At 41.7% G+C, this 22,812-nt stretch overlaps 1 protein-coding gene across 4 annotated transcripts in view; it reads right to left on the minus strand.

The window, feature by feature from the left end:
* GTDC1 (glycosyltransferase like domain containing 1) overlaps nt 1-22,812 on the minus strand; it is a 340,919-nt gene that overhangs the window by 30,200 nt on the left and 287,907 nt on the right. For 2 of the 4 annotated variants that reach the window (XR_009558254.1, XR_009558253.1), the window contains 3 exons: nt 16,119-16,303; nt 12,968-13,115; nt 5,679-5,701 (listed from right to left, as the gene is read on the minus strand). The exons of 1 other annotated variant lie outside the window; for it this stretch is intronic. The gene's annotated coding sequence lies outside the window, so the exon portion shown is untranslated. The remainder of the gene's footprint in view (nt 1-5,678; nt 5,702-12,967; nt 13,116-16,118; nt 16,304-22,812) is intronic. One more of the 4 variants, XR_009558255.1, reaches the window with a different exon arrangement.

A 22,812-nucleotide genomic window follows, 5' to 3' on the forward strand; every position in this document is an offset into this window, starting at 1 on the left:
CATTAAACAGCTCCACTGACTGATGAATAAGTGAAGCATTGCGAATTGCTTTAGTTGTTATTGTTAGCATTGTTATTGATGGATTAATATATGCTAGAAAAATGTTATAAGAATATCTCTCAGACAATTAAACTATGGTAGTCCCTTTTGACCTGAGATGCATACAAAAACTGAAGTAAATAATAAATCACAAAGTGAAGTGAAGTTTAAAACTCCTAGTGCAGTCTCAAAATGTGCTAACAGGACCTATAATCTCTGAAAGAAGAAACACCAGTTTCCTCTGAAATGCATTAAGGCTTAATAAATTCTGCAAACACTTAGGGATGTGTTCTGCATTAAGTTGTTTGCAGTATCTAAGTAGAGATGAACTAAGCATTACCCTTTAAATTTGTGAATCAAATGTGAGCATCCATTTCCTTTGCTAAATGTTTGGATACAAGTATGCACCCTTTGACTATGAATAATGTCCTTCAGCAACTTTGATGTTGTTTCATCTGCTTTAGTAACTTTGACTACAATCAAATCAGATAGTCCATTTCTGCTACTGCAGCAGGATGGCAGGGAGGCAACTGGGGCCAGATTAAGATTGGCAAAGTGCTTAACTTCTTAAAAGTGACATGCCAGGGATTGAAGCCAGCCTGGAAGCTACGCCATCTGCCCTGGAATGCTGTTTCTTAATCCAAAGTGTGTGGAGGTTTCTGGAAGTAAGGTACTCTGTATAAACTCAGAGGTACATTAAATCATAAATTTGAAGAGTCCTTCACATTACTGAAAACAGATTCTGGGGCTTAGCTTCAGCAAGCTCCAGCACAAATTAAGCTCTGGATTGGTAGAGGGCTGAGAAAAGTAATGTTTTTTTTTAATACTGTGATCTCTTCCATATCCTCCTCCCACCTGCCTCCTTAGCTATATTCCTGTTAAATGAATTTTAAATGTTTCACTGCATTTCATCCCCTCTGCACCACATGGAGAAGCTGTTTGCACTTTCTCAAGCATAATTTTCAGCAACACATTTCCTGGTTGGTGGTAACTGGTGCGGGTTCATTCACCTGCAATCAAGGAACAGAAAATATGTCTTTTTGTATCAGGCCAAAGTCCAGCATTCTGTTGCCAAAGCTACCACACCCATACTAGCAATTGCATTGCAGGAAAGGAAAGACCAAGGGTGCTTTGATAACAAGGTGCCTGGTATGGAATTGCCATGCTTCATGCACTAACTTCGTAAGGGGCATCCACTTATTGCCACCCTGTATTTTCCCTGCATTCCCTCCTTTCTCAGAGTTGAACATTTTAAAAAGAATGATTGAAGAGTGCCAGGTGTGGATGCCCATACCGCCACTCCTACTTCTTTTTTTAAAGAGTAGGGTTTTGACGTGGGCAGTGATGAATCGGGGAGCTGAACCTATGCCCAGCTTAGCACACACTCACTTTTACTGAGATTCGATGTATCATCTCTCCAAGAAATGGTGGTTGGGTGGTAGACTTGTTAAGTGTGTTCAAGCAAAACTAGAAAAGTGTCCTTTGGAACCTTCAAGACTAGCACATAGATTGTGGCATGATCTTTCATGTGCTAGAGGTCATTTTGGGGGTGAAACCAGTAACCCAAGGTCTAGCCACAAAAGCTTATGCTGCAATAAGCACAGTTTGCAAGAACTCAATCTACAAGCTACAGGGAACCAGGCAGAGGGCCTTCTCGGTAGTGGCACCCGCCCTGTGGAACACCCTCCCATTAGAGGTCAGAGAGATAAACAACTACCTGACGTTTAGAAAATACCTAAAGGCAGCCTTGTTTAGAGAAGTTTTTAATCTGTGATATTTGATGTATTTTAATGTTTGTTGGAAGCCGCCCAGAGTGGCAGGGGAAGCCTAGCCAGATGGGCGGGGTATAAATTATTATTATTATTAATTATTATTATCAATTTCCTAATGTGGCAGCACCTACACTTTGGAACTCCTTGCCAGATGGACAGGGCATAAATATTTATTATTATTATTATTATTATTATTATTATTATTATTATTATATAATACTAATAATAATAATTTATTATTATTAGGCAGCCACCTTTACTCTACTCTTTTCAGTGCCTGCTAAAACATTTTTGTTTAGACTAGCCTACCCAGATATTTAGAAAGTTGGTGTGAATTTTAATCTGTTTTTAGTTTATTGTTGATTTTAATTTTTTTAAAGATTTTTTTTGAACTACTGTTGTTAATTCTTTTTATTGATAATTTTATTGTTTTTTGTGAACCACTTTGAGGTTCTTTTTGCAACCAATTGTGTATACACTTTATGAAATGAATAAATTTTGGAGGTGCCATGGGACTTTTTTTCCAGTTGGAAAATATACGTGGGATGATGACAGACTTCTCAAGTCTTAATAATACTCTCATTGGTTGGTATACAACTAGTACTACTACTAATAATTTAATAATCTGATTAGCCACAGACTTTAAAAAAGTAATACATTTCCCAAAGCTCTAAGAGTAGATGAAGAGTTGCCCTTTACTTTGTAAACAAAACCCAATATAATTAATTTGCCTTTATGAATAAAATGAGTATTCAACAAAAAGAGAGGTAGGAACAGAAAAAGTGCAAATGTGAATTTTATGCACATAGCCTTTTTAAATCTCAAACAAGGCCTTTAATAACAATCACCATTGTACTAAGAATAAAGATAAAGCTACCACAAATAGCGTCTTCAGGCCAAAGACGTACAGCAAGGCAACCTTGTTGACTGGGAGCTGAAGGTTACGCAGTAGATATGAAATGCATATAACTCAGATGTCAATGATAGTTTTGAAGTACTAGGGGAATAATTAAGTTTCCCTATTAGGAGAGCACATCCTACTGAAAATTTCAGAACCCTTCACTGGCATACAAAAGTGCTAACAATAGCTGAATTAAAGGTTACATATCACCTAACAACAAGCTTTCGACAAATTACTGCAAGAAGGGGGAGGGAGGAAGACAATGACAATGAGGGTGTAAACCTGCATAAATGAACTTAATCAGTTCACTCCCTGTCCACCAGAATGAATCTTTAATGTAACTTTTAGCAAATTATAAAGGGATAAATTAAAAACCCAAATACTATATGTTTTTAAAGTGCCCTAGCCATACATATTAGTGTTACACTGATAACCTAGTTTTCCCAAATGAATAATCTGACTTGACTATGAGACAAACTTGTGACCACCTGACACTGGTATAGGCTCAATAGAATGAGTTTTAAGTCATTATAAACTGGACAGTGAAGAATGTTGGGAGCATATTGGAAATTGAGCTGTATGAATCACAGCGACTTTTTTGGGGGGGGGGAGTCCCATTCATCCATCCCATTCTAAAGACTGCATATACCAGTGTGTCAATAGAAACTGCATGTCTGAGAAGGGGCACTGCTATCCCTACCATTAGTCAGAGTGAGAGAGCCACCTCAAGCAACAGATGCTGGTGGCAGGGAGTGGCAGTATGGTGTTGAGGGAACAAACTGTGTGTGCCTCACACAGCCTACCCTGTAGGCCCTAAGCTAGCCTCCTGCAATCAGATGTGGAAGAAGACACCCTCCCATTGGCAGTATTGAAATAAAATTCAGTTGCCAGTCCAGCTGGCATATTTTCGCTGTTTCCACTGGAGATTCTGCAACTTGTAATACTAACCTTCAGCAGGGTGGAATGAGCCCTCTGAGGTCTAACTATTTCTGTCTTTCAATGATTCAAGGAAATTTTCTGGGCACTGGGGAAGGAAGGGGAAATTTTGTGAGCTCCCCCAAGCATTTGAGAGCATTCGGGTGTATATGTGAACTGCAGGTTAAAAGGAAAGGTGATGTTTTGGTTCATCTGTTTCAGGTTCCCATTGGGTCAAGGGAGGCCGGGAGTTGCAGCACCATGGATAGTTCCAAGTGAATTACCTGCTCTAAGAAAGGTTTGAAGTGAATCAGGGTCTTAAAAATGCCATTTCCCATAGCCCGCCTTTCCCAAGCATCACACCTTTGGCCTGGGTTGTGGCCCCTAAAGGGTCTGAAGATGAGCACTTTGCATCTTTCTGAGATGTGACATCTGGTGCACTCTCTGCACTTTTATGCCAATCACTCTTCGTCCCCTTTCACAGTCAATGTCACCACTATGTACTGTGGACTTCAGTCAGTTTCCTGTGCTTTCCAGGTTTGCAGGGAGTTCATGCTCTCGTCAGCTCTGAAGTAACTTGTTGAATTCACCTTACTGTTCAATTATTTTATATAGCCTCACCACCAATTTTTGGTTTAAGACACTGATTCCATTCTTTGGGGGCAGGCTACACCACCAGTTTCTCTAGCTTGATTAGTCTCTTTCTTGTCTTCTATTCCAGACTTCTTCCCCCCCCCCTTCTCTTTTTTTCTCCTTCTGTCTTTCTTGTCTTTCTCAACAGAAGTAGAATAGGCTTATTTGTGTTACAGACAGCTTATCCTTCAACCAATCAGACCTGAATGCCGCAGAATTTTCCCAGCTCCATCAGACTATTTTCCCAACCCGTCAAGAACTCCTGCCCAATAAGCCAATCAGAAGTGTAATTTTAAGTCTTCTCTATTAGTACTCTATTAAACAGAACTTGGTTTTCCCTAGTCCAGGCATCCCCAAACTTCAGCCCTCCAGATGTTTTGGACTACAATTCCCATCATCCCTGACCACTGGTCCTGTTAGCTAGGGATCATGGGAGTTGTAGGCCAAAACATCTGGAGGGCTGCAGTTTGAGGGTGCCTGCCCTAGACCATTCTCATGTAACAAAATAACAGCCAACTCAGTCATTAATGGTTACTTAGAATTTTAAATTTAACCCATTACATGACCCCCACATAAACATACTAATACACATACATATACACATACATTGTATCTAAACCATATAAAGTTTAAAAGGAGATTTCTCTGCACTCTTATTAGCTTCAGAAAAGCTGTGCATGAGCAAAACTGCAAGCTATATTGGAATGTGTGACTTACAAGGACCTGAGTTTAAAATTTTGGCAGGCTGCTATAGTAGACCTAAAGAGGTATACCCTTCTTCTTCTAGTGCTTTTATAGCTCATTTCCAGTCAGAAAACCTTGTTCCAACCAGTGTTTTAAAGCAGCAAGATGAATAAATATTTAGTCTACACCTAATTACCCTCCATAATACTGGATATGCAAATCTGAATGTACTTGGAATTTGCTCTAAGGACTTGGCAAGTATAAATTACCCTTGTCCTCCAGACTCCTAGCTTCCACAGATAGCTTATCAACAGTTGGTGCTTAAATACAGCAGCTTTATTATTAACAATCAATAACATTTAAAAAACATTAATACACTTAAGCAATGTTAATGCAATTACATTTCATTAAAGAAAATTAATGCTTGAAATACACCCACATTGGGCTGTGCTAAGTCATCACATCTTTCTACCTGTTATACAGCATCATCCTTCTCTTGTTTATCTCTCCCTCCCTCCCTCTTTCTCTCTGAATGATCTGACAAGAAGGCAACAGGACAAAATGTTATTCTCAATTATTATTATTATTTTAAAGAATTGTACCCTTTGGCTTCTTTAAAACTATGAAGAAGTGTTTCATAAAATGCAGGAAAAAATATTGCTACAACTTACATCAGAATACGGCTGCCACTAACAGTTATTGTGGGGAGGGGGAAAGCATGAATGATTACTCACATGAACTTTCAAGATTTCTATCCCTAAAAAGAAAGGAGAAGAGGGAATCAAGATCACTGCCCAAAACAGCACATCTTCCCTAACAGTAGTGCAGTAAGTGTAAATACTGTAAGTGATGTTTCTTTCAGGAGTCTGAGAACATGGGAAATGGCCATCTCAGAAAGGAGCTCTCAAACTCTGCAAGGGCTATTTCATTTGCCAAGAGTGGCAGCTGCTTTTTGCTAGCAGGAAGGTCTGGCAGGCGTATAGTCACAAGGTCACTGCTTTGGGGGTTTACCCATGAGATGTCTTGGACAGCTAGCAATCCTGGCATGGAACTAGGAGGACACGTTGTCCCTGATGAGTTGGAGAGAGAAGGCTATTTAGGTCATGTTCAACAAGCCCTTCACCTAGAACTGTGCAACCCAGTAGCAATTTTGCTCCACAAAAGCTTTTGCAAAAAAGTAAAATAAATATCCTGTAAGACTGCTCATATCAGCACCTCTGTTTTTGTTTTACAATAAATAGAAGTGCTCCTCTCTCACTCACTCACCTTCAATTTCCTGTGTTTAAGGTATTATTCCCTGAATCCCAGACATCAGTGATTTTAGAGCTCATATAAAACAGTGAGGTAGCTTTTGTTAAGAAGCAACTAAATGCTTAGAATTGTTATGTATTTGGAGATTAGTGTTTTCAGTATGGTCACCAACTATAATGCTTTGTCACTTTCCACACAACAGGTACAAGCTTCTGGAGAAATGTATTCCGCATGACCTCAATGGAACAAATAGGTCTTGAAAACAACAACAGTGGGCTTGTACTGGAGCCACCACTGTTTGAGAGAGAGGCCCATCATCACAACTTCTTGTTCTGTAGCATTGGAAAAAACTGGATTATCTATTAAACTGGTCAGTTTTAAATAAAGGACATACTAGATGCAGAACTGCATAGCCTTAGTTGTCATATTTCTAACCAACATTTACTCATGGAGATGAAAGAAAGCAACATTTTAGCATCACAAAAGCCCTGTGAGGTAGATTAGGCTGAGAGATTCAACGTGTCCAAAGAAATTATCATAGTTGAGCAGGGAACTGAACCCAGAGTGCCCCCCCCCAAAAGCCCAATATGCTGTTCACTACATGATACCATCTTCCTTCCATGACACCAGCATAGGGTGAACCTCCTATGTTTACCACATAAAACAACAGCAACACTGGGCAAGCTGTTCTTTAGAAGATTGCCTGATGAATGCAAACCATTTCCACACTGCTAGTATGACCCATCATCCATTTAGGCCAGTGTTTCTCAAACAGTGTGCCTCCAGATGTTTTGGGACTACAACTCCCATCATTCCTGACCACTGGTCTTGCTAGCTAGGGATGATGGGAGTTGTAGTCCCAAAACATCTGGAGGCACACTGGTTGAGAAACACTGATTTAGGCTATAGTACATAGAATTCCATCAGCCAACCTCGTAATCAGACAGAGTAAGGCAGACCCCTCAAGTGACAGATGTTGAGGGGTGGGGAGTAGACAGAGTAGTGCCCTAAATTTCACCACCTTAGCTTCAGGTGAAAGGGAGAGTCCTGCCCCATTGCCAGCGTCAAAGTAAGATTCAATTGCCAGCCTAGTTGGCTTTCATACATGGAACAGGGAGAAGTGTTGTATTACCCTTTGCCTTAGGTAGCAAAATATCTTGGCCCAGCCCTAAGAATCCCCCGGTGCCAAATACCTCCAATTTGACAGGGTTCTAGTAAGGCTGTATTTCGCCAACTAAGGAAAATTGCAGCAGCTGTCAACAGATCTCAAAATCTGACCAACAATTTACATGTGCCATCAGTGAACATAGGATAATACAACCATTGGATGGGCAGGGATTCTTGAATTTGCTCTGACATAGTTTAATTAATGAACAGATATTTATCAACCATCCAACATTACCACTAATGGCATCTTACAATGTCAACACTAATATAGAAAAAAAGATTGACAGCAGTATATTTGGAGATGTATACTCTAGTCCAGGCATCCCCAGACTTCGGCACCTCCAGATTTTTTGGACTACAATTCCCATCTTCCCCGACCACTGGTCCTGTTAGCTAGGGATCATGGGAGTTGTAGGCCAAAACATCTGGAGGGCCGCAGTTTGAGGATGCCTGCTCTAGTCATATGATAAGGAGGGTGACCAAGGTAGTAGATGTGTCTGACAGAACCATCACCTGTTAGTATGTATTTCAAAAACCCAGTACTGTATCATGTTTAACCTCCCAGTCCTCACCTGGTCTTACTCTATGCCAGGCATCCCCAAACTGCGGCCCTCCAGATGTTTTGGCCTACAACTCAAATGATCCCTAGCTAACAGGACCAGTGGTCAGGGATGATGGGAACTGTAGTCCGAAACATCTGGAGGGACGAAGTTTGGGGGTGCCTGCTCTATGCTAAAACTCATTGCATGGACTCCACCTTGTGGTGTCTTCTCCATCCAGCAGGTGGTGCTGATGTGGAAACTTTCCATATGATCTGTAAGAATCACATGATGAGTTGTGAGATAACTTCCCACCGTGTAGTGAAGGAAACACTGCTGGTCTGCTTTGTCACATGAGTGCTCTGCTTTTTCACGGGAGTCCCAGGGTGGCAACGTTTACAGTGGCCCTAAGGCACTTCCAAGTGATCTAATCTTCTTGAATTCTGCCTTCTCTCCTCTTTGTGTGTAACTTTATGCCATCTTTTCTGTTAGAAATTCTTCTCCTGTCTCTTAACATTCCTGTCTTTCTGCAGCTCTCCCAGAAGGTATTGTAGAGAAAGGTCAACTCTCTTAACACAGCTCCTGCCTACATTTCAGCTAATGTACCGTAGCACATTATCAGATTTCCAAACAATTGTTTGGTTTTTATTAGAATGTGCTAGGTTTCTCTCTTTCTGTAGCGTTAATATATATATATATATATATATATATATATATATATATATATATATATATATATATACACACACACACACACACACACACACACACACATATATACATATATATATATATATGAATAGTGTTGAGTTGTTGACTAGTAATAGGAACAAGCAACCCATTGCCCTGAGAAGTGGGATGGAATTGATTCCTGTTATTAAAAACAGACGGTGTGCTGGCCACCATGCATGCGAGGGAAGGGTTAAGGCTGCAAATGTGTAGCTAGCAAATACCCTGAATATCTGGCTTCCCTAATGATTTATTTTCAGTTTCTGAGGCACCATCTCAAATAACATGGTGTCATATTGGTGTGTGATGGAACCTCAAGGTGCTAAGTGAAGAACACTGACTTGAACCAGAAAAGGGCAAATTTCTTCAGAGGCTGAGAATTTAAACTGCCACATTTGCCATATCTTCCTCCGGGAAAAGAAAAGAGAATGGTGTAATGGCTAAGATAATGCCTCTATCAACAGCAAGAGTAAGCATAGCAGGTGGTATTCAGATTTGACTCTGGTTTGTTAAAAAAAGAAGACGACTTAAATTGGGAGTGAATGGCGGAGGTCTGACAATTGGCATGTTGCCAAGGACTCCACTAAGGGACAGAGAGAGCATGTATGGGTTGCAAGAGTACTGGGTGGGCTATAAGTAATAAATTATTGTTACTCTGTAGAGACACAATGCTGGGACGCACCAGCCTGGAGAACCCCCAAGGGAAGAAGACTCAGAGCCAGGAGATTAGTGGTGGGAGGACAATGAATAAATAGTCAGAGGGAGAAGAGGGAGCAGACTGTGAGGAGTGGCTGCGGCAGAGAGCAGTGCAGCATAAGAGGTAGAAGCAGAGGCTGGAGAAAAAGGCAGAGGCAGAGATCAGGCAGCCTTCTGAAGAAGCCAGAGAGTATCCCCCTCTTGCTGCAAACAACTCCCCCCCCCCCGCCTGGTCTCCCAGAACCTGAAGAGGTATAAAGGGGGAGGAGCAAAGACAGACAAGGTGGAGAAGTCTCAGGTTGCTTGGGAAGGACCGGGGGGGGGGGGAGAGAGAGACTTAGAGAGCTGTGGGAAGGTGGGGACCTTCAGTCCTTACAACTTCCTCGTTGGGGGCAAGACCTACTGGAAAGAGTTTCTGTGCTCACTGGGCCTGAACTGCTTTGTTTCTTTGAATAAAGTGTTAACTTCACCGACACCTTGTGAGTTATTGCTGACCTCCCCAGGGGTGGACACATGAGGTGGTTACTCTAATGCTCCACTTCTGGCTTTTGATGAGAAGGCTGAGGGACCTCACCCCAGATCCCAGGCCACTGTGGACTTTCCCACTCCTCAAGTAGCCAGTGGGGAGGGGTTAAGCAGACCTAGGAAGAAGGGTACCATATCGTTGGTCTAGTTATACTCTTAATAACAAATAATAATATAAAAGAGGCGGGTAGTCTTGTAATGAGCTACATCTAGGATAACAAGCATGGTAGCACTCCCCCTTTCTGCCAACAAATGTCACCAACCAGGGCATTTTCAATGCCAGGGCAAGGCCTCCAACCACGCTAGAACAGATTCAAGTATTCAGTTTCCTCTAAGCATGCCTGAAACTGGACTGCCACCACCTTCTGGACCACCTTGCTTCAATATTCGCCACTGGGTGATAGTTGCCAAGCACCTAAGGGTCCAGAAAGGTCCTGTTAAGAAGGCAGCACACCATTGCCTCCTTCAAGGCAGATGGTTCTTCCCTCTCCTCCGCTGAAGCATGAATCACTCCCTGGACCCACCCAATCAATCCCCGAAGGCTAGCTCTAAGAAGCCAAGGTGATCAAGTAGCAGGTGGTTGGGCACACTTCTTCAAGCTGTTTGTAGAGATCAAGACGCAGTAATCAAAACTGATCCAGTACAGGTCAAATAGCATTAATATACTATTTAAAATATGGATTGACAATATGCAGGTACTAATGGAAGATATGGTTCTTACCAGCTGCACAAGGTCAGGCTCAATGGCTGCTGGGTCATTACAGTATTATCAGGGTTCTACACAACCTGGTTCAAGGCAACTTAATTACCAAGTTTTTCCCACTTTATAATCACAGTCACATCTGTCCACTTCAATTTTTACAAATTCATCTGCTGAAATAGCAACCCAATCACTTGGAAAACATTAAAATTAATTTTGTTTAGACCTAAGGGTTCTTCTCATGCTGACACTATTATTCAGTGGGCCAGGGGTGGGAGAGTGGCAAAGGAGAAAAAAGTCATAATGGAACTAGCGAAAGGAAAAGAATGTTTAAAGGAATAGCATATCCCAGTACAGGACAGTAATTCTAATTTTAATCATATGCACCGGCTGGGATGACGCATGTGAGTAAATCTGAAATATTGTCTGGACCCAGAGTGTTCATTCATCATTGTCCATTATAGGAATCTCTCTTTCAGCGATGGGTGGGCGCCCTTCCACTCAGCCACATGTATCCATATCTGGTACACTATAACAACTCTCACAGTCCCTTCCCTATTTATCTTAACCCTTGGTACAGTATGTACCCCTTGGTGTGTTGAACCCTTAAAAAGTAAAATAAAATGGATGCACTGAAAACTTAAGTGTTCTTCGGAAACAACCATAATTAAATCCAAAAGTGAATATTGTTAAGTCAATGAAGTGAGAACACCTAACTCTGTGGAGTATTGCAGGCAATGTCTTCAGAATCATTCTTATTTATGAAATAAGAATGGAAAGTAAATGAAACCTGTGTTGATCATGTTTCAAACTCCCTGCCATCGTCTGTAAATTGGTATAAAAGGAATGCAGGACATATTCAGCCTAATAATATAATGTAATACGATTGATAGGGCATTTCATGAAAAAAATTTGTGAAGGGAAGCAATTTTGCAGCAAAACGTGTCTCTGTAGGAATAATTTCTTTTTCTGTAGTGAGCAACAAGCACGGTATGATACGCAGTTACCTTGAGAACTTATCTTTCTGTTGGGCTAACTGATCTGCCCTTAACTACAATTGCTGTTCCCCCAGATTAGGAGTGCTAACCTCTGGGCCTATCCACCACAAAGTCCTCGAACATTTTAAGCACTGGGAGATAACAGTCCTCCTTCATCACAAAGGGGCAGACGTCTATCCAAATGCCATTCTACCATGCCAGAAGTGTTTGTTAACACTCTATGATAACAGTCTAATCTGAAAAAGTGCCAACGCATTGCAAAGAAAATATTAACTGTAAATCGTATGAGATTTGCAAATCAGGATAGATCTCGTGTAACTTTTCTGTGCTTTTAACATTTTGCTGCCATGTTTATTATCTTGCAGCTTCTCCGCCCCCCCCCGCCCCCCCGGTTTCTATCACTCAGCTCTCTCAGCTCTTCTGATTTGGCTAGACCTCTTGTGCCCTTTTGGAAACATCTCCTGGTTCTTCCAGCTGGGTTGAGAGCTCTCTACCATTTGACAGCTGAATTTAAAAAATACATATAAATTGTTTAGGGTGGTCCAAAATAATACTCCATTATTTTGTAATAGTTATCTGTTCTGCAAATGTATTTATATGCATGCAGGCCAAATAAGCTATTATTGGATTATTAGCAATGGCAGGGAGCAGATGTTATAAACTGCAATCACATGTACGAGCAAACAGCCAGTCAGCTTTGGATGCAAGAATCTGAAAACAGCAGCTAACCCTGGAAATTATACTTAGGATGAATTTATGCAGAAACATTTTCATTCTGTTGTGTCCAAGTTCTCTAAACTAGGATATTGGCAGCATCTTAGCCATATACTTCCCTCTGAGGACAAGAGCTTCTTTGTATGGAGTGCTAGACTCTTCTTTAGTCTTATCTTCCACAACGTTAGGGTTGGTTACACATTAAGAAAAATGGGACAGGCCTCAGATTGTAAAGTTCCTTTGGTGGGACTTCTCTTACACTGGTGGTTCCTTTTGAATTGGTGGTGGTAGCAGCAGGCAGTACTGAATGAAGAATTCTGAGAGCTGTCATCTAAATTTCCCACAAGCCCCCAGGTGATGCTATGTCAGGTGCATTGTGGGAAATTTAAAAAGGCAGCTTTTAGACACAGATGCTGTTTCAAAGTTCGGGGGGAGGGCTTGCTGGGTCCTTGGGCTTCATAATCTGCCCACAGGTGATGTACACTGACACCACCAGGCCTGTAGATAAGTAATGAGTACAGAGTTCTTGGGACAGTTTAATTAGAGTTATGCCTAATGACTCACATGTGCTTCCCCACAGGATAATTTCATTGTCACTGGAAATGAACAAGACAAAGAGAAGGCTAGGATAGCTATCCACACACAGAGGAAGTGCTTTGTTTGTTTGTTTTATGTTAGGCAGGACTGGAACATGTGGTACTCACCTGCCATGTAAAACGAGACAGTTCTTGAACTCAGTCTCTGACTGGATACCAACTGTGCAGTAACAAGCTTCCTTGTAAGGATGTTTTCTTATGATCAAAACTCGCCGGTTTGGTGAAACACAGAAAACATTGACTCAATGTGTGCCAGCTGTGAAAAAGGCAAGGGATTATTAGGAAAGGTTTCAGAAATAAAAAAAACTGTCAATATCACTTTGTTTTTATACAAACGTGGAGCATCTGCAGTTGGAATGCAGAGTGCAGTAGTATAGGGCTGGAAAAGGTGCACAAAAGAGCAACCGAAATTATCAGGGGGGTGGGGGGTGGAATGTCTTCTCCAGGAGAAAAGGCTACAACATTTGGGTCTGTTTAGTTTATCCCTCCTCTTAAAAAAAAAGCAAGTAAGGGGGAGGCATAATAGATATGTAGAAATACATTTTCCTTCCCTCTTTCACAATACTAGAATCTGAGGTTAACCAATGGAGCTGAGTGCTGGGAGATTCAGGATTTTAGCTTAGAAGAAGAGAGAATGTGAATGAAATCAGACGTGGTGTGGAGAAATTGGTGTGTGTGTGTGTGTGTGTGTGTGAGTGAGAGAGAGAGAGAGAGAGAGAGAGAGAGAGAGAGAGAGAGAGAGAGAGATGGAGTGTGGGGCAGAAGGGTTTTCTCCCTCTCATAAAACTACAACTCAGGGTCACCCAATGCAACTTTAAGGAGACTCAGGGCAAAGAGGTACTTCTCCCAACAATGCTTGACTTGTAAAATCTGCTGCCAAAAGATGTGATGCCAGTTGCTGGAGTTATTAAGGGCTATTGCCTTCATGCACTGATTTGTGTACATTGGATTGCCACTGTTGGGAACAGGATGCTGAGTTAGAAGGATCTTTGGTCTGTCTCATTAAAGGCTTTTCTTAACACAGAACCATGATTATGTGTGTGCCATGTTTGCCGAACACATAAATATTCAAAATGTGAAAACTTGCCACTCAAAGTGAGCTGAATTTGATAAGCGATGGGTTGGTTAAAACACCAATTCTTCTAAATAGTGTACTCAATTCCCTGTATCCCCCCTTTAGTATAATGAGTGTTTAAAAACTAGCAAATAAGAGTCCTAAAAATGTAATTGTAGCTTGCTAGCACTATTGAATATGTATACGGTGGTCTTTTTGACAATTGTATTAATCCTTTTATAAAGTCTTCAGAAGTTTCATCACAGAGGCATGGATGCTGTTTTGATCTATTTATTACTCTTAAGTGTTCAGAGAACTGTCCCTATTTTCTAATTAACACTTTTAAAGATAAAAAGCTATGTATTAAATCAATCTGAATGATGGTTGTTTGTGAATCCCACAAGATAAGGCAATTTGCATGTTCACTTTGTACTTACAAACTAAATCTGCACATCTCCAAAGCAGCTCCTTATAATGTAAACCTTTTGTGAGTATTTGTAACTTAAAAGTAAGTTTGGCCTAGTACAGAGGCGGTGCCAATTATCTAAAGGACTTCTTTACCGAACATGATTGAGATACAAAATTATTAGGTTGTTATTTTATATTGTTTGTGGAGGAATTTGAGGAAACTTCTTTGGGAACGTTAAGTGCTCTGGTGTTAACTTGCTTTATTCTTCTTTTTCTCTTTTAAATGTGTTCATAACCTGCTTTCTGAACAATAGCTGAGAGGGGGATGGGGGGAAGGTAGCTAGTCATTCTTTCATTTGAATTTCTTTAATGACAATTAAATTATTTATTGGGGAATACACCCATGGTTTCTCTGTTTGAACAGTAATTTTTACCATGTATACTTCATTGTTTAGGGGAAGAAAATACTCTGCTCTGAATTATTCTGATTTGGGTTTTGTTTTTTGCAGCTATTATTGTTGGTTCTCCAGTAGCGATGATTCAGCATTGCATAAAGATGTTTATGGAATTAGATAGTGCAGAACAATGGCACAGTTCCCAAAACAAATGCAAAAACTCTTTGCTCACATATAGGCATAAGTTAATCTTTTCATGTTCGGTGCTTAGCTTCCTCATGCTCAGTCATACGTTTTCCCCAAAGATCTGGGAACAAGAGGAGGAACTACAGGAATTGCTTAGGAACAAAGGGATCTGCAAGGTGATTTGCCTACCCAGTCCAGTACTATCTACTGTGATTGGTGGCAGCTCTGCAGGGACTTAGGCAGAGAGAGACTTTCACTGTCACCTGCTACCTGAGATCCTTTTAACTGGAAATATCAAGGTTTGAATCTGGGACTCTTTGTATGCAAAGTATGTGCCCTGCAACTGAGCTTAGGATCCTTCCACCAGCCAGCCAACTTTATTGACTTGCCTTAGTAGTTTTCAGCTTCCCTCATCAACTTATTCACTGTGGTTCCCCTGTATGTCTGCCATAGAACTCCTGGGCCTTCTCTAGAGCAGGGGTGCCGAAACTGTGGTCAATGGACCACAAGCTTCATGCAGGCAACCCATAGCACATCTCCACTGAATACTCATAAAGATTTCTGATTGTATTTCTGCAGCTTATTTTATTTCTTATATTGTGTTTTAGTGTATTTCAATCGGAATTCTCTGAAATGCCAATTGCAATGCAATATATTAGAACTAAGACAAGCAATTAAAAACCACCCAGCATCATAGCTGCCAAGTCTCCCATTTTCCCCGGGAAACCCCCGTTTTTAAAGCTGTTTCCCGCTGTCATCCCGAATGGTGAAATATCCCGTAATTCCCCCGGATTTCTTCTGGTGCTGCTCTGCCCATGTCTGGGCACCGGAAATCGGGCAGCACTGGCACCGGAAGTTGCTTCTATGCATGTCTGGACATGCGCAGAAGCGACTTCCGGTGCCGGCGCTGCTGATCCCATATTTTTCTAACCGGAACTTGGCAGCTATGCCCAGCATCCAGAACACCCCATTATCACTGCTACAGAAGACAGAATAATTAAGTGGTCTGCAAAGACTACTGGCAAATTTCAAGTGGTTCATGGGGAAATAATATTTGGGCCCATCAGGTAAGGGAGAAAAGTTGGTCTTCACTGTTAAATCAACATGTATTGCAAATGTACCCTAGTGTTGTAACTTATCTTTTCTAAGCACTTCAGACCCACAAGCAGGACTTCAGTTTCATAATTGGTATGAAATATATTGCCATGGAGCTTACCAGCAGACCTGCTTCCTGATAGTTTGATAACAGGGTATATATAGGAAGGCTGAAGAGATTGCTGGAGGCCAGGATTGCCCCACTCTGCCTGTCGTCTTCAGTGCGGATCTACCTTGCTCCATAAAGATATCTTAACAGCAAGGACTAAGACGGTCTTCACACATGTCTCTTCAATCACAGGAAAGCTGAAGAGAGAGAGAGAGAAAAGTATCTGAAGCAAATGTGTGGTATCTAAATGGTCAGTTACCTGATTCTGCAGCACTGATCAGTGGGCTAATCAGTCCCTTAGGCCACTGGGTGTGAGAGTGGAATACAAGAATAAACAAATCTTTTAAAACAATAAATAGATGGATAAAGGAATAATTGTGACTTTTCGGTATGAGGGTGGCGGGGTCCACTGGCACCATTTCTGAGGGGCCCTGGGTGCCTGGGCACCCACAATTTTTTGACTGTAGGTGTCTGTGCCTACCCGCCACCTTACCGCTCTTGGGTGCCATTAGTGGCGATTGGGCCGGGGCCTCCACTTCTACTGCAGGGCCTCTGTTGGGGCCTTCCTGTGGCTGCAGTGGGCCTTGTAAACCCTTCTGGAGGCCATGACCCCCATGGAGCCCCACTGGGCACCCACAAAGTGGGGCAGAACCTGGCACCCTTGGCATACAAACTTCTGCATGCTTAAAGTATTGCTGTAAATTTTTATTGATTTTCTTGTGTGGTTTTTTTTGAGCTATGAGGGTCCTTCTTCTTCTTCTTTTTACAATCAAGTGGTAAGTAAGAATATGAGTGGAGGGGATAAGCACCCTAGCCACCCACACCGTCCCTGTTTGCATTGCCTCCCGATCCCACAGCTGTCTGTAGCAGTTGGGTACTTGTCTTTCTGGAGGTGCCTCACATACTTTGAGGATTGAAGGGACTGGGCTGCCCTTTTTTCATGTAACACCTGAAGAGCATTTTTGAGGGCCTGCTGCCCAGCAGGCTATAAATGACCAGGCTATAAATGCCTAGAATAAACAAACAAACAAACGAAATGGTGAATAAATAACAACTTGCTGCTTGAATAATTTGCCTTGGTACAATAAGGGATTATCTACGTTGAGAAACGTATTTTCTTTCAGAGAGAAACACTCCTCATGACATTAAAGGGATTTTTTTGCCTTTTAAGCTTGCCTGTGTAGTTCAAATGTATAATTGTCCCTTAATGATTGCCACCAAGGATCTAGCTAGATTATATGTACTGCTGAGGGATTGTCAGGCCGGGACCAAGATAGATTTTGCTGCCTGAGATGGGGCAGCAAATGGCGCTCCCTGCCCTAGCCAGAGGCTGAGTCAAGGTTGATGGTATCCAAGGCCGGTCAAGATATTTGGGCACCTGAGGCAGAAAATTCCACAAGTTACTCACTTTCTTGGCAGTAAAAACACAACAAAAGTAAATCAAGTAACTTGCTGCCCTTTCATGACACTCAAGATCAGCTGCCTTCCCCCCACTCTTCTTAAATAGCCCCTGTGTCCCTACCTCTTTTTAATTTTTTTAGGAAGAAGGTGTTGCTAAAGTCACTCTTCTCCCACCCCCACCCAAGGCGAAGGGCAAAGTGCTATTCCTGTCAGAAATCTATTGACTGGAGCAGTTTGCTCACATTTCCAGCACGAGGGTCTCACGTAGGAAAGACTTGTGTGTTGCTGCATATTGCCAATACATTACAGGCTCTGCTGGAACACTTGCCACAAGGACTAGATGAAGCAAAAACTTTTGTTATAAAAAGTAAAAAAAAATATTAAAGAGGAGAGGAGAGGGGGCAGGAGCCCAGTGCACCGTGGGTTCTGTAGGAAACAGAGCATATTGGTGGTTATGTTAATAAAAGCACTGTGAGTTTTCACAGTGGATCAGCAGAAAGTTATGAAGCACAGGTGTTTCTGTAATTGTGATACATTGGGAAACTTCACACTGTTAAATGAGCCTCAGCTTCACACTTCCACCTGTGTGATGTGGAAATGTACTGTTTGTATGCCAGGCTATAATAGTCAACATGTAGGAGTGATTGCTGGCAGGTTCAAGACCTGCTAGGGTGAGTTTTTTTTCCTCTTCTCTCTCTCTCTCCCATTTGCTCCTTTATTCGGGGAACTGTATAATTTCTGCATTTATATTTACCACAGTTGTAAAGTGGGAAATATGTGTTATACATGCTGGTAAGATAATTATAAGAACCCACAAAAACAGAATTAAAACCCTAGGATGAGAGAAAGGAAATCTTTTCTCTCTTTTTTTCTTTTTTTTAAAAAAGTGCATTTTTTTTTTTTTAAAAAAAGAATTTCAAGCCTGGAAAGTGTATATGACCAGGAAGGCAGTTTGGGAATTTTCAGATCAAAATCATGCATTTTATGCATTCTGAAGCCTACCAAAGCATTGATATTGTCAATATATAAGAAACCCTTATAGAATGTGAGAGGTATGAACTCTGGACTGGGTTTCTAATAAGATATAGCCAATGAGTTAATTCAGTTGTTTGGACAAAAAGAGGCCATATGCCTCATTCCCCTGGGTTTCAGAAAATAGAAGGGATTCATGCAAGGTTGGGTAATCCACATTTATTTGAGTTGTGACAGGGAAGCCTGAGTGGGCACTATGGTATAAGACAGGCATAGGCAACCTTGGCTCTCCAGATGTTTTGGAACTACAACTCCCATGATCCCTAGCTAACAGGGCTAGGGGTCAGGGATCATGGGAGTTGTAGTTCCAAAACATCTGGAGAGCCAAGGTTGCCTATGCCTGATATAAGATGTTCAGTCGCTCAGGGACGTAAATAGTCTACAGCAGCATTCACCAACCTGGTGCAGCTCCCATCAGCCTCTGCCAGCACAGTTGGCAAAGACTGGTCTACATTCCCTCACACAGCGACAGATTGAGGTCTGGGCAGAGATGAAGAGGTGTTTTTAGATGGGCCTGCAAGGAAATTATGAACTTGGGTGTGCAAAGCAAGTAAGGAAGACTAAGGAAGAAGAACCTGAAGAAAGGATGTGTTAAGAATGAAAGCAAGGCTAGAAAGGAGCAGAGGATACAAGGAAAGGAAGCAAGGAAAGGTTAAATGTATGTTTTTGGAGGGTGGGAGTTCTGCAGAAACTTTCACAGAATCATTGAATTGTAGAGTTGGAAGGGACCTTGAGCATCATCTAGTGCAGTGTTTCCCAACCTTGTGCCTCCAGCTGTTTTTGGACTACAATTCAAATCATTCCTGACCACTGGTCTTGCTAGCTAGGGATGATGGGAGTTGTAGTCCCAAAACATCTGGAGGCACAAGGTTGGGAAACACTGATCTAGTGCAGGCATAGGCAACCTTGGCTCTCCAGATGTTTTGGAACTACAACTCCCATGATCCCTAGCTAACAAGGCCAGTGGTCAGGGATCATTGGAGTTGTAGTTCCAAAACATCTGGAGAGGCAAGGTTGCCTATGCCTGATCTAGTGCAACCCTCTGCAATGAAGGAATAGGCAGCTGCCCCATACAGGGATCAAAACTGCAACCTTCATGTTATCAGCACCACGCTCTAACCGTAGTGCTTTAGGTAAGCAGGTGCCAGAGAAGAGTGCTAGGGAGGTTCTCAAAGCCATAGTGAGAACAGGATGCAGAAATGGATGGGCCATTGGCTGAATCCAGCAGGCCTTTCTTATGTGCAAACGCTACTATTGACCGTGAACCAACAGAAAGACGGGTGCTACCATCACACCCTTCCAAGGTATAAACGTGTTGCATTACTACAAAAAGGGGTGTGTGTGTCTTATTTCAGAGATAAGTTGCCTTTGTCTTCTGGTATCCCAGGAAGGATTTACATCTCCCCTTCTCATAATAAAGCCCTGCAAGTACACTTCAATCCCAGCCACCAGTAGCTTTCCTGTTAATCTCACCTGCTGCAGTAGAAAATGAGAGACAGCCTCTCAGATAGCTGCAGAGACTGCTCTGGGCTGGAAAGGTTATCCCCAACATCTTGAATTACATCTGCAGGAAGGGAAGGGAAAGACCTGTTGCCCTCTCACAGCTGTTACGTGCTCACAGCAATTTGTTCTCTGCAGGAGAGCATATTCTCCATATCCAGATATGCAGAAGGACTTCAGAAAAGAATGGCTTATTCTATCTCGGAAGTGCTGTAACAGATTGGTGGTTGCAAGAGATGCATTTTAGGAACAAATGGCCACCGAGAGTCTCCTAAGCCCATGGGAGAGAGAAGGCTAAAGAGCCTGTGGCTTCTAGAGAATTTGGCAGTGGTCATAGCAGGCGGCAGGGTCTACAAACCTTATTAGTGCTTACCAAGAAACCTTAAAATTACCTAGCAGATTCTGAATCACTCATCGCTAACCTTAAGGGATGACCTTTGAAGCACTTTGGGCCACTCTCATAAGTGACCAACAGAATTGCAACTTTGTATGGCATGTGTGTGAAGCAGCAGGGGCTACATAACAGAAGCTAGCAATGGTCATGGCTAAGTATCTTAAATTGTTTTAAATGGGTGAAGGCTACCCTAATGATGTGAAGTACCTGTAACATCTATAGAAACATGTTCCCTGGTTAGCAGACATATACATCAGTCCAAAGCAATGACTTACTTACTTATTATTTAATTGATGCCCCACCTTTTCACCAGGAGCTCAAGGTGGTATACATGGTTCTGCCCCTCCTAATTAAATCCCCACAACAACCCTGTGAGGCAGGTTAAGCTGAGAGGCAATGACTGGCTCAGGATCACCAAGTGAGCTTCATGGCTGAGAGGGGATTTGAACCCGGGTCTCCCAGGTCCTAATCTGACGTGCTAACCACTACACCACACTTAGTGTCAGGAGCATAACATTCAATCAAACAAGAGATGGACAAATGCTCAGAACTATGGACCAGTATGGAAAGATACAAGATGGAATTTAGGAGCACGTAAATATGCACATCTTGGACCTCAAATGCCAAACTAAAATCCACTTGTTCTACCATGATTCCATTCTGGATACAGTATAATGAAACATGAAGGGATGGCACTTCAGTAATACCCTTCTAAAACCCTTATATATGGACTTGAACATCAGAATGGACTCATTTCCATTGTGCAGTTTTTCAGCACATTTTAAAAGTTAGGTTTTGAATCCGTGAGGGCTAGAACCATAGTTTTACTTGTAAATATGAAAATGATATTCTCATAATCTACTGAACCAACCTGAACCATTGTAAAGTTTCCCAGATAACTTAAACCTGAGGATCTCTTAAATGGTTGTATAAGCCCTTTGAGATGGTCTTGGGGTTTCAGACAGAGCTTTTACTATGATTACCATTATCCAGCAAAGGGTACTTATGAGTGGGAAAAAGATTTCCACATCTGGGTATTCCCTATGGAATAACAAAAGAATGAATACAAAGTCCTACATCCAGCATAGTAAACTTGTATGATCACTTATGAGTGTGTGTAGCCTAACAGGTGACCGGAACATATACAAAGAGAGTCCTTTTTAACCAAGTACTGCAATATTATTAATTCATCTGTGTGTATATGGAAAATTTAGCTTTATTCTAGTTTCTGGAAAGAATAGCCTTGTTCAGACAACCAGTAAACATGCTTGGGGATGAGGGACATAAAATAACTGTAACAGACTCCACACCTAACCTATTTATTTGGTTGTTTGCACCCAGTTCCTATGTAAGCATAAAGTGTACATGCATAGGATTGCCCCATTTTATACTTACATGGGTATTTTGCTGACAGTCTAGTGAAGGCAGTTAGTTCACGTTTATGGCCAGACACTGCATTCCTTGATGAGAAAACAAGTTTTCATATCCTTTCTCTCTCTCTCCTCATTTTAAGGACAACAATTTGCTTTGCTTTTTAGGTTAATGTGAAGATTCTTACAATATTGAGGGCCCACCCCCGTACTCATCTTGGGACTTACTTCTGAGTAGACACATGTAGGATTAAGCTGTGAATGTTCCTGCAGTTACACGCTGCCCTGAAAGTTTAAAATATAGCTTCGGAAAATAGGTAAAGGAAAGGAAAAGGTGCATGCTAATCGTCTTTTCCTAGACTAAACTCTGAATCAGATGGCAATTCAGTTGTTTCCAGCACAGCTTCTTGCATTGCTTGACACAGACGCAGAAAATGGAGTGCTCATTTGCTGACTAGAAAATCACAGTTGAGGTCGATTGATGAAGCAGTGCAAAGAAGCCTGTTCTGTCCCCAGCTTCTAGGGAGACAATACCATTCCTCACCCTTCACTAGTTATGTATTCAAATGCTGAATATTTTTTTAAATCTAGTTAAGCTGCAGCGCAGCTTACTCACAATTTCTCAGGAAGATGTCAGATTATTTTTTACATTTCGTAGCACATGAGGCAGCCAGCTTTTCTTTTTTTTAAATTTTTTCTTTAAAGCCTGATGTGGAATAAATTTTAAAGAAATCCAAGCCGTACCAAAAATATTCTGGGAGTGGGTTTCCCATTGTTCCGTGCAAAACCTTAGGAGGCAGTGAATTAACTAATGGAACAAACAAATAAAAAAAACCGAAGCGAGAAAGGTACAGTAGCTACTTTCTTGAAAACAAATCCAATCTTTTTCATTCCTGCCATTTGTTTGAATTCTTCCTCCGGGCAAGCTGGACAGCTGCACTAGTGAGTTTTTTAGTCATGGGTTGTAAGCCCCACCTGGCTAGATTTGTTTAGCAGACAGCTGGCAGAA

The sequence above is a fragment of the Zootoca vivipara genome, chromosome 1, assembly GCF_963506605.1.
Source record: "Zootoca vivipara chromosome 1, rZooViv1.1, whole genome shotgun sequence".
In the NCBI taxonomy this organism is placed as follows: Eukaryota; Metazoa; Chordata; class Lepidosauria; order Squamata; family Lacertidae; genus Zootoca; species Zootoca vivipara.